This window comes from Toxorhynchites rutilus, chromosome 2, assembly GCF_029784135.1.
Source record: "Toxorhynchites rutilus septentrionalis strain SRP chromosome 2, ASM2978413v1, whole genome shotgun sequence".
Lineage (NCBI taxonomy): Eukaryota > Metazoa > Arthropoda > Insecta > Diptera > Culicidae > Toxorhynchites > Toxorhynchites rutilus.
In genome coordinates, this window is record NC_073745.1 from 128,104,969 (window position 1) to 128,117,438 (window position 12,470).

The 12,470-nt window shown below is 37.3% G+C and overlaps 2 protein-coding genes across 2 annotated transcripts in view; one reads left to right on the forward strand and one right to left on the reverse strand.

Annotated features, from left to right (window-relative positions):
• LOC129771772 (uncharacterized) overlaps window positions 1–12,470 on the forward strand; it is a 62,346-nt gene that overhangs the window by 674 nt on the left and 49,202 nt on the right. The window lies entirely within an intron of this gene.
• LOC129771770 (protein HID1) overlaps window positions 2,537–12,470 on the reverse strand; it is an 81,201-nt gene continuing 71,267 nt past the window's right edge. Inside the window, exon 7 of the mRNA XM_055775790.1 lies at window positions 2,537–2,555. The gene's annotated coding sequence lies outside the window, so the exon portion shown is untranslated. The remainder of the gene's footprint in view (window positions 2,556–12,470) is intronic.

Below are 12,470 nucleotides of genomic sequence, written 5' to 3' on the forward strand. Positions count from 1 at the left end.
GGAATGAGATCAATTGCTAAGTTTAGAGCACAATCAAATTAGACGTAAGCGATTGCACGTAATTGCGCGCTGTTTTGTTTCTAGCTTTTTGTTTTATGAAATAGTTTCGATAAGTTTACAACATACGGTGAAGTGACGTTCAAATCTTTTCAGAGATTTTTAGCCGATGGCTGGTTCATCTCTTAATCGTACAAATCTGTTATTACAAAACAAAATACTCATAGAAAACGCTGTCTGTGACGTTCTGTAGATCCTCTTACTAAAATTAGTTATACAATCGCTCCACACATCCCGGATCCTTGCGCAGCGTGGCTATTCTGAGTCAGGCATTTTCGAAACATAATTTAGCAGTTCAACCGGAAAGAACAAAGGTTTTGTTTATGATATGCTATGAAATCTCTTCATTAGTTGTGCCTGTGGGGATGAAGATTGATCTCCTATTGACACGTGATTTTTTTCGATACAATTTTTTAGTTTAATATTCTACTTTTCCTTCATTTTCTCTACGTCGTATAACTTGGTTATTTTTTATTATTATTGGTTGAGATGCTGCTGCCGGAATAACTCGTCGCTTGCGAGCCGGAAGAATTTTCTTGGACAAGAAAACAATATTGTTAATCACTGGGCACAGGAAATATTCCCATGTGGTGTTTTTTGCAATTTTTTGAATTTTGAAAATTTTTCCGCCGTCTTTTAGAGAGTACCTATACCCATAGCTAACAGCTCTATCATAAAAAAATTGAATCCCAAAGTTTTTCAGATACATCTTCCAACATACCCTAAACACGTCGCAAGAAAATCGGACACTTGCCTTAATCTCAAACGACCTATTAAATCGACTAAATCACTTCGAATCGGTTGCAACTAGTCTCATTTGTTTGTCTATCTCCAGTATATGGCTACTTTAAAATCTTCGCAATCGGCCGGTCAACGATCTTGGAAATCAAATGTTCAGTTGACGAACATGAGTTTCAGTTTTGGCTCTGAACATTCATGTATTGCTTTTAAACACCGTTTCCCGTACATATTTATACGTTTTATAATTTGTTATCAAGTTTCGCCGTTAAAATAGCATTATTTTTAAATTTTAGCAGTTTCGAGTTTTACATTGTTTTGAATTTATTTTACTGATTTTTTTTTGGCAAAGCTGGTAGAGATGAATTTCTCACGGTATGATTTTCGGCCGAACGGGTCGCTTTTGAAGCGTAAGTTTCAAGTGTGGTCTTTCCATACATCCAAAGTTACAATAAAATTGGTCAGGATGTTCTTCATATTTTGTATTTTGTATAAGACGCCACTGATTGACTGAAAATTTTGAATTGTACTTAACATTACTAGTTGTTCCATCGACCTTTCGCCTCCAAAGTTGCGGGTCGAAAAATGTATGAAGCAACACTAAACAGGTTGAGTTTCTTTTCATCAGAGAATATCACCTGCAATGGTGAATCAGATGTGATTCACATCGACGTTATTTTTAGACTCGCAACTTTGGAGGCGGAAGATCATTAGTTTGAGGATAACTTTCTCGGAGAGAGCTGATTCAGAGTGCTTTTCTACCAAACATAATGAACAGTCAGAAGTACAACGAAGCCCATCAAACATTGAATCATATAACTAACGTATCAGAACTTTCTTTCTGCGCCTAACTAGCATATACGAAGGCAGTCCGATAAGTACTTAGCCTACAAAAAAATACAAAAATTTTAGAAAAGTGACGATTTATTTCTCAACATAGTATCCTTTTAGCTCGATACACTTGACCCAACTTCTTTTATCCATCTGAAAATACGTTTTCTTGAGGTCTGCAAAGTAGGCCTCCGTGGCGGCGATGACCTCCTCATTCGACTCAAATTTCTGTCCGGCGAGTGACTTTTTCAAGTTTGGAAACAAAAAAAAGTCGCACGGGGCCAAATCTAGAGAATACGGTGGATGGGGCAGCAGTTCCTAGTGCAATTCGACCAATTTGGCCGTGTCGACGGCGGAATTTCAATTTTTTTCATTTTTCCATTTTTCCGCTTCCACACACGGTCGAAACAAAACTACGAGTCCGATTCGGCTGAAATTTTGACAGTAGCCGTTTACGAGAATGTACTACACGATAAGTAATCTCTCTCGCGATACTGACACCATCGGGCGATGAGGCTAAGTACTTATCGGACCGCCCTCGTACATGCAAAAGTGGAGGTGATCCCAGCAAACATTAAATCGTATAATTTACAAGTTTAGGACTTCAGGTTCTGTGTTGAATGGTATCATCTTAGAAATTTGAGTTCTATACTAGATTTATTTCACATTGTTTCACATTTTTATATCCAGCAAGAAGTTTTAGTTATTTACCCCTTTCGCCACAAGCGGATTTCCTATATCTCTAATAGTCATGTGCAGCAATAATTGCTAATCCTTTATTTAACCTGCTTCTAATCATTGTCCTTGCTTCGTACCTACCCAGTTAGCAGATCACGTTCGGTGTTACTTCTATGGTTGTATACCTGGCGATGGGTCCGAATGTAGGGATCTCAACTTACATATTCTAAGTCGTATATAAGGTGGTATATCTGAAATCATATAAAATGCGAAATACTCGATTTTACAAATTTAGTCGTAATTCTCTATAGCAAGTGTCGTTTACTGTCGTAAAATCTAACAAATCGACATCATATATGAATATCAGGCAGATGCAATCCGTGAGTCGCATAAGCGTATAATTTTAATTAATGTATTACTGCAAAAAATCGTATTACATGCTGTGGAAAATCTTTCAACGGTAAATCATAAGTATGCAGCCATTCCATGCCACACTGATATAGTGGTTTGAGATTTTCGTGAAAACTGGTATTTTTATTCCTTATCGCAAAATATTGTCTTTTTTATTTTTTTGTCGGGGTGCCCATTTCTATGGTGGCCCTAAAAAATCCATTTTTCCCCTTTTTTTCCCAAAATGACTATTTTCAAAAACTCATAACATTCGGACCACTGCTTCGATTCAGCTGATCGCATATCAAATCAGCATATCAAATTGAAGCCAATGAGCTAGCCTTTTTGAAAAAATAAATGCAAAAAAAAAATGTTTTTGATAATTTATTAGATTTGTTTTTTATAATTTTCATTTTCATTTTCAAGGGCGCTATATTTTTATTATAGCCCCCCGTTATAGAGGGGGTGGGGGGTGGAGTGTCAAACCACCATAGAAACATTTATTGCGTCCTAAAACCACCATATGCCTAATTTGGTTTCATTTGCTTGATTAATTCTCGAGTAATACAAAAAATTGTGTTTCATTTGTATGGCAGCCCCCCCTTAGAGAGGAGGAGGGGTCTCGAACTATCATAAGAACCTTCCCCGACCCCAAAAACCCCTACATACCAATTTCCATGTCGATCGGTTCAGTAGTTTCCGAGTCCACGAGAATCAGACAGACAGACAGAAATACATTTTGATATATATATATATATATATATATATATATATATATATATATATATATATATATATATATATATATATATCGCGTAAAATAAAATCACGTAGAAACATCGCGTAAAAAAGAATCCAGTGTATTGGATTTCACCGCATCAGAAAACTCATTCTTTCGTCCTAGAAATAAACACAGAAAAGTAACTCATATTGACACATACAGCAATACAGCTGGGTATGTGTTTGTCTCTTATGTATATATATATATATATATATATATATATATATATATATATATATATATATAGATAATTTTTCTACAAAACAGCACATCAGAAAACATTGTTCAGTAGATAGCATATCAAGAGTTCAAGAAGAATTAAATAGATCTTGTTTATTCTTCAAAATCTTTCAAATTATGTAACATTGCTCTTTCAAGTAAAAATAATTCCGACTAGTACGACACCCATTTCCAAATTTAATACGACCGCAAAGAGTTAAAATGTCGGTCACTAGAGACTGACGTTGGGCTTTCTTTAGAAAAACGAACACTGAACACTGGGATAGACGGTTACGAAATAGGGAAATATGAAAATAATTGTTTGTTTTCGAATATTTTACAATATGTAATTTTTTCTGGCTATTCTCTTTTCATACAATAAATATCTTTGGGAGCGGGGATCGACACTGATATTATGTAAATGCTCTTGATGCAGGCTGAATGAAAAGCGTAGTAAGAAAAATTCGGGGCTCAACGTGTCAATCATTTCTATATGAATTTCCTGATATTTTCACTAAAACTCAATCGGTAACCAGGAATGAGGTATTCCATAGCATCTCTTCCGTATCATATGTACGAGTTCTGATTGCTCAAGGATTATAGTTCAGATAGCATTGCGTGATGGCTGCTGCTCGATAATCCACACAACCAGAATTCGAATTCCATCAGAGTAATTTTGTTAACCATCACCACGACTCATTTTTAACATTTCCACCCCCTTTCCACTAAAAGTTTAGCGAATTATTCCTAACGTTGTATTTCAGTTGTCTCGTGATATTGATAAAATAATGCAACACTGTCTACATCCCTGTACAGATATTAAAGCCGTAATCCTACGTCAAAAACTTGAGAGAAATAATCGATGTCTCACAAATTTCCGGAAAAAAACAAATTTTCTATACAGACATAATTTTCGTTCAAAAAAATCGTGTTAAAATCGTTTACTATGATTCCATTGCAGAACATATGGTCGGTGTTAAATCAGACCGGACAATGACCACACTAATGTTTCAAATAGCCAGGTTTATGGCATACATTTATTTAGACCAGGGGTTTTCAAACGGTGCTCCGCGGGAAATATGTGCTCCGAGAAGTTATAGCAAATGCTCCCACTTGAAAACCCACCTTGAAAAAAAATAATCTTCAATTCAATTTCACTAGGAATATAGTGATTTATTTTGTTTTCTCTGGGTTAGAAGTCGTGTGACTGATACGCGTAACCAAAATAGAGTTGTCCTAAGTTGAGTAATGTCAATACAGATAGAATTTGTTTTATTGATGAAAACATGCCGGTGCTCCATCATATATTTTTGCTATAAAAAGTGCTCTGCCATAAAAAAAATCTGAAAACCCCTGATTTAGACTAATCAGCAATAACTGATAATACAGGGTAACTTCGATATAACGTACATTTTACCTTCAAAATTGTACGTTGTATCGAATTGTACGTTATATTGAAGCATAATAAAGAACTCAGGAACGTATCTTATATTACTTTATTGTATTGCAGAGTAAGGTTAATGAATAAATTCAACTAGTATTGTGAGTAAGGTTAATGAATAAATTCAACTAGAAGACGAAGCCAACCTTTCTCATGATGTTACCCTTCGTACTGTTGATCAAAGTTTGATTCATTAAGAATCCGGAATCACAAAACAGTTGTATTTCGGGATTGGTTAAAGGTACAAAACAAGCTTTGGTCTCAAAATACAGATAATTTATTGTTGTCAGAAAAAAAGATCAAAACATTATTCCTTTGAACTTTTAAAATGTGTACGTTATATCGAGGAAAAATGTACGTTATATTGAGTGACATTATATTGAGGGTACGTTATATCGAAGTTCCCCTGTACTATGCCATCAGAATGAACCAAGGGCAAACGACCATAGCGACTAGGGAGAAGCCACGTTTTTCTGCCAACCAGAAAATGGAAGAAATTTCAAATGAAATACACTGAATTCTTTTTTTTTATGCGACTAATGCTTGTACGCAAAAAAAATCGCCTGATTTCGAGAGAATCGCGTAAAATAAAATTGTCTTATCATCGATACGCGCTCATCACAACCACACTCGCACACCCTCTCGCAGAATTTCTTTTTTCTCTATCTCTTCCCAACGAAGCGACGGGAAGCAGTGCAAATATAGTCATCAAACAAAATCGCGTTATTTCGGGTAAATCGCGTAAAATAAAATCACGTAGAAACATCGCGTAAAAAAGAATCCAGTGTATTGGATTTCACCGCATCAGAAAACTCATTCTTTCGTCCTAGAAATAAACACAGAAAAGTAACTCATATTGACACACATTGTCAAATACAGCTGGGTATGTGTTTGTCTCTTACACATCTTTCATTTTGAGCCCCTCAATTAATAAACTTTTCATGATTGATTCCAAATCCAACTGTGACCTTTCATGCAAGTACTCTTTATTTTACTAATGGGTGTAAAGATCAAAATTTGATCAAATGAGAACGTAAAATGATTTTTTTTAATCAACCAATAAAATTATTTTTCTCTCTGTAGTTAACACGTTGAGCCCCGCGTCGATCCCTAGGGAGCTGACGTTGAACTTTTTGGAAGGAAAGCGCTAACTGATTGAGACTAACAGTCACAAAATCTATCTATATATATATATATATAAAAATGGAGTGATGTCTGTCTGTCTGTCTGATTCTTATAGACTCGGAAACTACTGAACCGATCGACATGAAAATTGGTATGTAGGGGTTTTTGGGGCCGGGGAAGGTTTTCGTGATATTTTGAGACCCCTCCCCCCTCTCTAAGGGGGGGCTGCCATACAAATGAAATACAAATTTCTGCATTACTCGGAAATTAACCAAGCAAACGAAACCAAAGTTGGTATGTGAAAGATTTAGGGTGCAATAAATGTTTATATGATGGTTAGACAGTCCTTCCCCCACTCAAAGGGGGGGGGGGGCTGCCATACAAATGAAACACAAATTTCTGCATTACTCGAGAATTAATCAAGCAAATGAAACCAAATTTGGCATGTGGAGGTTTTAGGATGCAATAAATATTTCTATGGTGATAAGATACTCCTTCCCCCTCTCTTAAAGGGGGCTGCCATACAAATGAAACACAATTTTTTGCATTACTCGGAAATTAATCAATCAAACGAAACCAAAGTTGGCATGTGAAAGTTTTAGGGTGCAATAAATGTTTCTATGATGGTTAGACAGTCCTTCCCCCACTCAAAGGGGGGGCTGCCATACAAATGAAACACAAATTTCTGCATTACTCGAGAATTAATCAAGCAAATGAAACCAAATTTGGCATGTGGAGGTTTTAGGATGCAATAAATGTTTCTATGGTGTTAAGATACTCCTTCCCCCTCTCTTAGAGGGGGCTGCCGTACAAATGAAACACAAATTTTTGCATTACCCGAGAATTAATCAAGCAAATTAAACCTAATTAGGCATATGGAAACTTTAGGGTGCAATGAATGTTTCTATGGTGGTTAGATACCCCTCACCCCTCTCTTAGGGGTGGCTGCCATACAAATAAAACACAAATTTCTGCATAATTAAGTAAATGGGCGGGACGAAGTTTGCCGGGTTAGCTAGTAAGAAAATAAATATATATCCTGAAGTACCCATATACCGCTCAGCTAAGACAATGTTTAACGTTTGTGTACTCTAAAAGTTACTGCTTACGCGTATGTAATGTTCTAAAATATGCTATATGCTTGGTTTTCGTTCCACTACTGATAAACATACGGATGAGAGCGTTCTGTATTCATATCATCTAAAATGATGGAAAACATTTCGCACCTTTTGGTCTTAATTTCAACATAATTTTCCTAATTCCGTTAATTGGTGTTCCTAATTCCAATAATCAAATTGTTATAATAATGAATCGTTTTGAATAGTAGATTGGATAATGTTTTGTGTTGTAAGCAAGTTAAATGATTCGAAATCAATAATCGAATGAATTACAACAGTAATATGTCGTTTATTTATTGGCAACACAGCTTGTGATGAAGATTTTTCACTGGATTTTCCAATAAGACCTGAGTAATTAACAGCATCAGGATCTAACGGATACAAACCACATTGCTGGAAACCGTGGATTAATGTCCATTGTAGGTTCGTCATACTTTCTACAGCTTTTGAGTGGTCGGAAATAGCTGACGTTCAGTAGGTAAGTGATTTGAGTGGAATTTTGTGGAAGACAAACCAGGATTATGTTTTTTTTCTTCGTGCATAGCAGCATCGTTTCATTAGAGACATATGACTTATGTACATTTTGAAAGAGAATTATAGGGAGCGATGTTTTCTGCTGGACAAACCAAGGCTAAATACATTCCGTTCTTGCTACGGCCCAGCTTTTGGTCAATCTCTGCCAGATATCTTTTGGCATCCTGAATTTGTACGGGTATAGCGTCAACATTGCCGCTAACCGCACGGCTGCGTTTCCACAAAACAGTGCAGTGTAAGATTCTCGATCGATGTTAACTACTTTTGGACAGCGCTTCTCCTTTGAAATACTCATAGACTTCGTGAAACCAGCTCCTTATTTGTTGCTTGGAAACGGCTGCACGATGCTTTGACAATACGCTTGGCACCCGTTTTAATATTTGTGGATGCCGTTTAATGAACCCATTGATCCATTTACCCATTTACCCGGTATCCCATTTTTGAACGGATTGGAACCAGCTGATTTTCTCACTTAATGTGCTACGCTTAACAGTAATCTCTTTGTCCCAACGGGGAATCCAGCTTTTGCTCTGGCTACCAGCCATTCAACTGTTCGTCTTTCTGTGGCATCGAGAACGGTTGCTTTGCCAGGACGTGGTCTGGAATATTTTTCCAAGACCTTCTCGCACAGTGTTGAATATTGTTGAATATACCGTGCAACTTGGCCGCCTTTCGAATGGGAAATTCGGCTCTCACCATTTCCATAGCGTCTGCTACTTTCAAGCGTTTCTGTCCGGCGTTCGTTTTGTTCATCGCAATATAGCAAATGAGATCTGTTGGGTGGAATAAAAAACAAGTAGAAATATTGCTGTTCTCGTACCGTCCATGTTTATTGATCCATGTGATAATCGATCGAATTTGTAATGAAAAGATGTGAAAAAATTAATAAACCAGCGCAGCGTACCTGTATCGTTCAGTTTTTATTACTTTCCGAAAATTTTCAATCATTCACACCCTGTAAATTAAGAAAAACTGCGGCCCTTAACCACTTTGCTAAGGAAAACAACAAATATGGCAAATGACAGATCGACGAACGATATTGGCTGAAATTTATACAGTTAAGCGTAACTAATAGTTTCCAATTTTTCGAATAGTTATAGTTTTGCGAGTGTACACAAATTTAGTTTATCAGAAGAAATAAGATAGCTAGTGAAAAAAACAGTATCTTATGTCAAGTGAGCGGAATTATGCACTGGCTGGTATAAGAGAGCTTCACGGTACACTCAGGTTTTTTTACGCGGGGAATACGTACCTCGTAAAAAACCGCGTTAATTGGAAAATCCGCGAAGAAAACCGCATAAATTCGAAAAACCGCGTAAAAAAACGCGTTAATTGGAAAACCATTTCACCTAATGATAGATATCAAATGGGACTATCCTTACGTAAAACTCAAGTAAAAAGTTGAGTGTTGCTCGCTTCCGAAAATCCGTAGTTTTTTTCCTGCAATTTCGTTGGTTACTGGAAGCTGTAGTTTTACTGTAGAAGCTGTAGGATTTACTCACGAATGAGGTCATCTGTTGTTGCTAGAAGATTTCCTTGTGATTTGTACACTCTACTGTCGATGCACGTACAGTACCACTGTTGGACCGTCCAGAGCTAAGTAGATAGGGAAAGACATTCACGAATCGCTGCCCGTAAAAAGCCCGTCCCGTTGTATAGCCCGGTGAGCTCCCCGTTACCCAACACCTAAAATCCACGTAAGAATCATGATAAGGTACGGCACTAATTTCCTTCATAAGCGCTAAGGTCCGTTAAAGCACTAATTACCGTCATATGCTCTGATGGAGGATAAAAGAGAAATGTGAGCCGAGGGAGAGATGTAATACTGCAAAAACCACGTAAATTGGGAAATCCGCGTAAAAAAACCGCGTTAATTGGGAAATTCACGTAAAAAAACGCGTTAATTGGAAAATCCGCGTAAAAAAACCTCGTAAAAACATGGGTGTATATGATATGTTTTCGATTTTTGTATAAAATGTGACTACTTTCTAGTCGAATTACTAAGTATCTTTGGAAGCTGGGACCGACACTGATATTGTACAAACGCTCTTAATGCGGGCTAAATGGAAAGCGCAGCGAAAAAAAACGAGGCTCAGCGTGTTAAATCTTAAAAATTATCGATCAAAAGTATTATTTTATAGCTAGACATTTATTCAATTATATAACGAAAGGTGACTACAACCCGAATGGAAGTTATGAACTGATCACTCTCGAATTTCAATTCCAAAATGGCATCGGAACACCATATTCCACTTCCACTGTTGAAGCACATTCGCCCAATACTCATATCGTGGAGGTTTTACATAATTTTTTTGGTCATTTAGAGCCATTATCAGCAAACCGAGAGACGAAACAAAATACGAAGGCGGCCCGATAAGAACTTAGCCTCTGTAACGGGAGGAAGGATATCGAAGACAAGGTGACGATACAACCTTCACTTAAGCGCCAGGCAAAATTATGTTCTTGCCATGAAGGAGCGAGATTTGTCTCAAAAGTTTCCCGTGCGCGACAGTGAGACCTCAGAGCGAGTTCCTGCCTACTATCTTCAACCCAAACTTGAATCGTCTTGGCGCTCATCAAGGAATAGAACTCTGAAAAGGCAACTGTTTCAACAAAAAAAATCAGGGATGGAAAGGTTTCCTTCGAAGGTTTTCCTCACTAGAGCCTATGCTACACGAACCGAAAATCGGTAAATTGAAGGGCCTCTCAACAGTCACAAACACAACAATTCAAATTATCAACGAAATATACAATATGTACAATGGTTCATATATCCAATTAAAAATTCGAATTCCCTATTTACAATTCTTTCCTTAATTCTACTACTTGCAAGTTTTGGGCATCCCTCGGTGGTCGAGACAAGTGCACTTGTTGATGCTGGCAGAATGGTGTCTTGGCTTAGCGTAACGCACGTGAGTGTTACTCCGGGTTGTCGTGCGGCTTCTCCGGGCTTATCGTGTGTGATTTCGGACTTATCACACGGCCTTTCAGGGTGCCGATATTCGAACCGGCCAAAGTATCGGGATTTCAAAACTCCCAGATTGGCACCTTCGCTTGAAGGAATTTCATCTTCAAGCGAAAACTCAATTAGGCCTTATTGTAAATTTATACTTTTCGTATAGTTACCTTAAATAATACGCCACTCAAAATAAAATCTATCTCTATAATTTTCTCGACTTTTCAAATTTCAAAAATTTCAATAATTATTCATTTTATACTTGCAAAATTTCTATCATCTTATAATCACTTTCTTTGTGTATGAACTTCTATTGTTTCCTACTAACTCAAAACGTAGATCCGTTCTTTAAGTCGGTTGAACTGAAAGAGACCTTTCAATCCTTTTCAAACCCAATATTGACCCATGGCGATCGACCCGAGAATCCCTTTCGTCAGCGATCACACAGACAACCGCATGTGGATTTAAATTGATGACAAAACCCTTCTGGCGTCTTTCGGTACGACAGGATAGAGACCGCGATCTAGTACCTCGTAAAAGTTGTATCGAAGTTATAGCGTTAGTCTACAGTTAATACTTTTTTTTAACCGTATTGTAAATGTATAACATCGTTACACCTCATCGCCCGATGGTGTCAGTATCGCAAGAGAGATTACTTATCGCGTAGTACATTCTCGTAAACGGCTTTCAGAAAAATGGAAAAAAAATGGAAATTCCGCCGTCGCCATGACACTACGAACTGCTGCCCCATCCACTGTATTCTCCAGATTTGGCCCCGTGCGAGTTTTTTCTGTTTCCAAACCTGAAAGAATTGTAAAGGGTTGTATGTAGAACATTTTCGACGTAGAACTACGCAATTATATTATGCAATCCACTTATTTACCACTTCGAATATTATTTCAGAATGCATTGAAATTTTCGAAATAACTTTTTAGTTTTTTTTATTGTTACTACTTCAGTAGTAAACATTTTCGTTTGAAATTCGAACAATTTCAAACTGGGAAGCCTGGCCTGGCAAACTGATAGCGAATAATAGCGATATCGATCAGAAACTATAATCACTTTTGCTCCTATGCTCCGCTTGGGTTGGAATCGAACCCCACATCATGTTAAATGCAATGACGATTTTCCCAGGCTTCTCAGTTTAAAAGTACGTTTTAGGGAAACATATTCCGGTCTACCCAACGACAAGCGAGTACAAAAGTACTCAACACCAAAAATACTCCTTACTTGCATGTATTTGCCAAGCGGATTCCTCCAGGCACATTAATTTTGAAGTCTGTGTTAGGAAAACACAGAATAACCCCGACTTGCATGTATATTTGCAAAGCGGATTTCCACAGGAACATCGATTTTGAAGTCTGTGTTGGGGAAACCGTAAATCGGACCAATCAAAACGTGGTGGGTAGGGCGTTTAGATAACGCTCGACGTTTTACAGTTATTCAATTGTTCATCTTATGAAAAATAACATTTTATTAATTGTGATAGACGCGTAGAATTATTTCCTATCAATTGATGCAAACATCTTTCCGCTCTATTAAGAAATGTTCGAGTTATAAGCATTCGAAATACGGGTTGGGTTAGCTCACAAATCGGCAGAA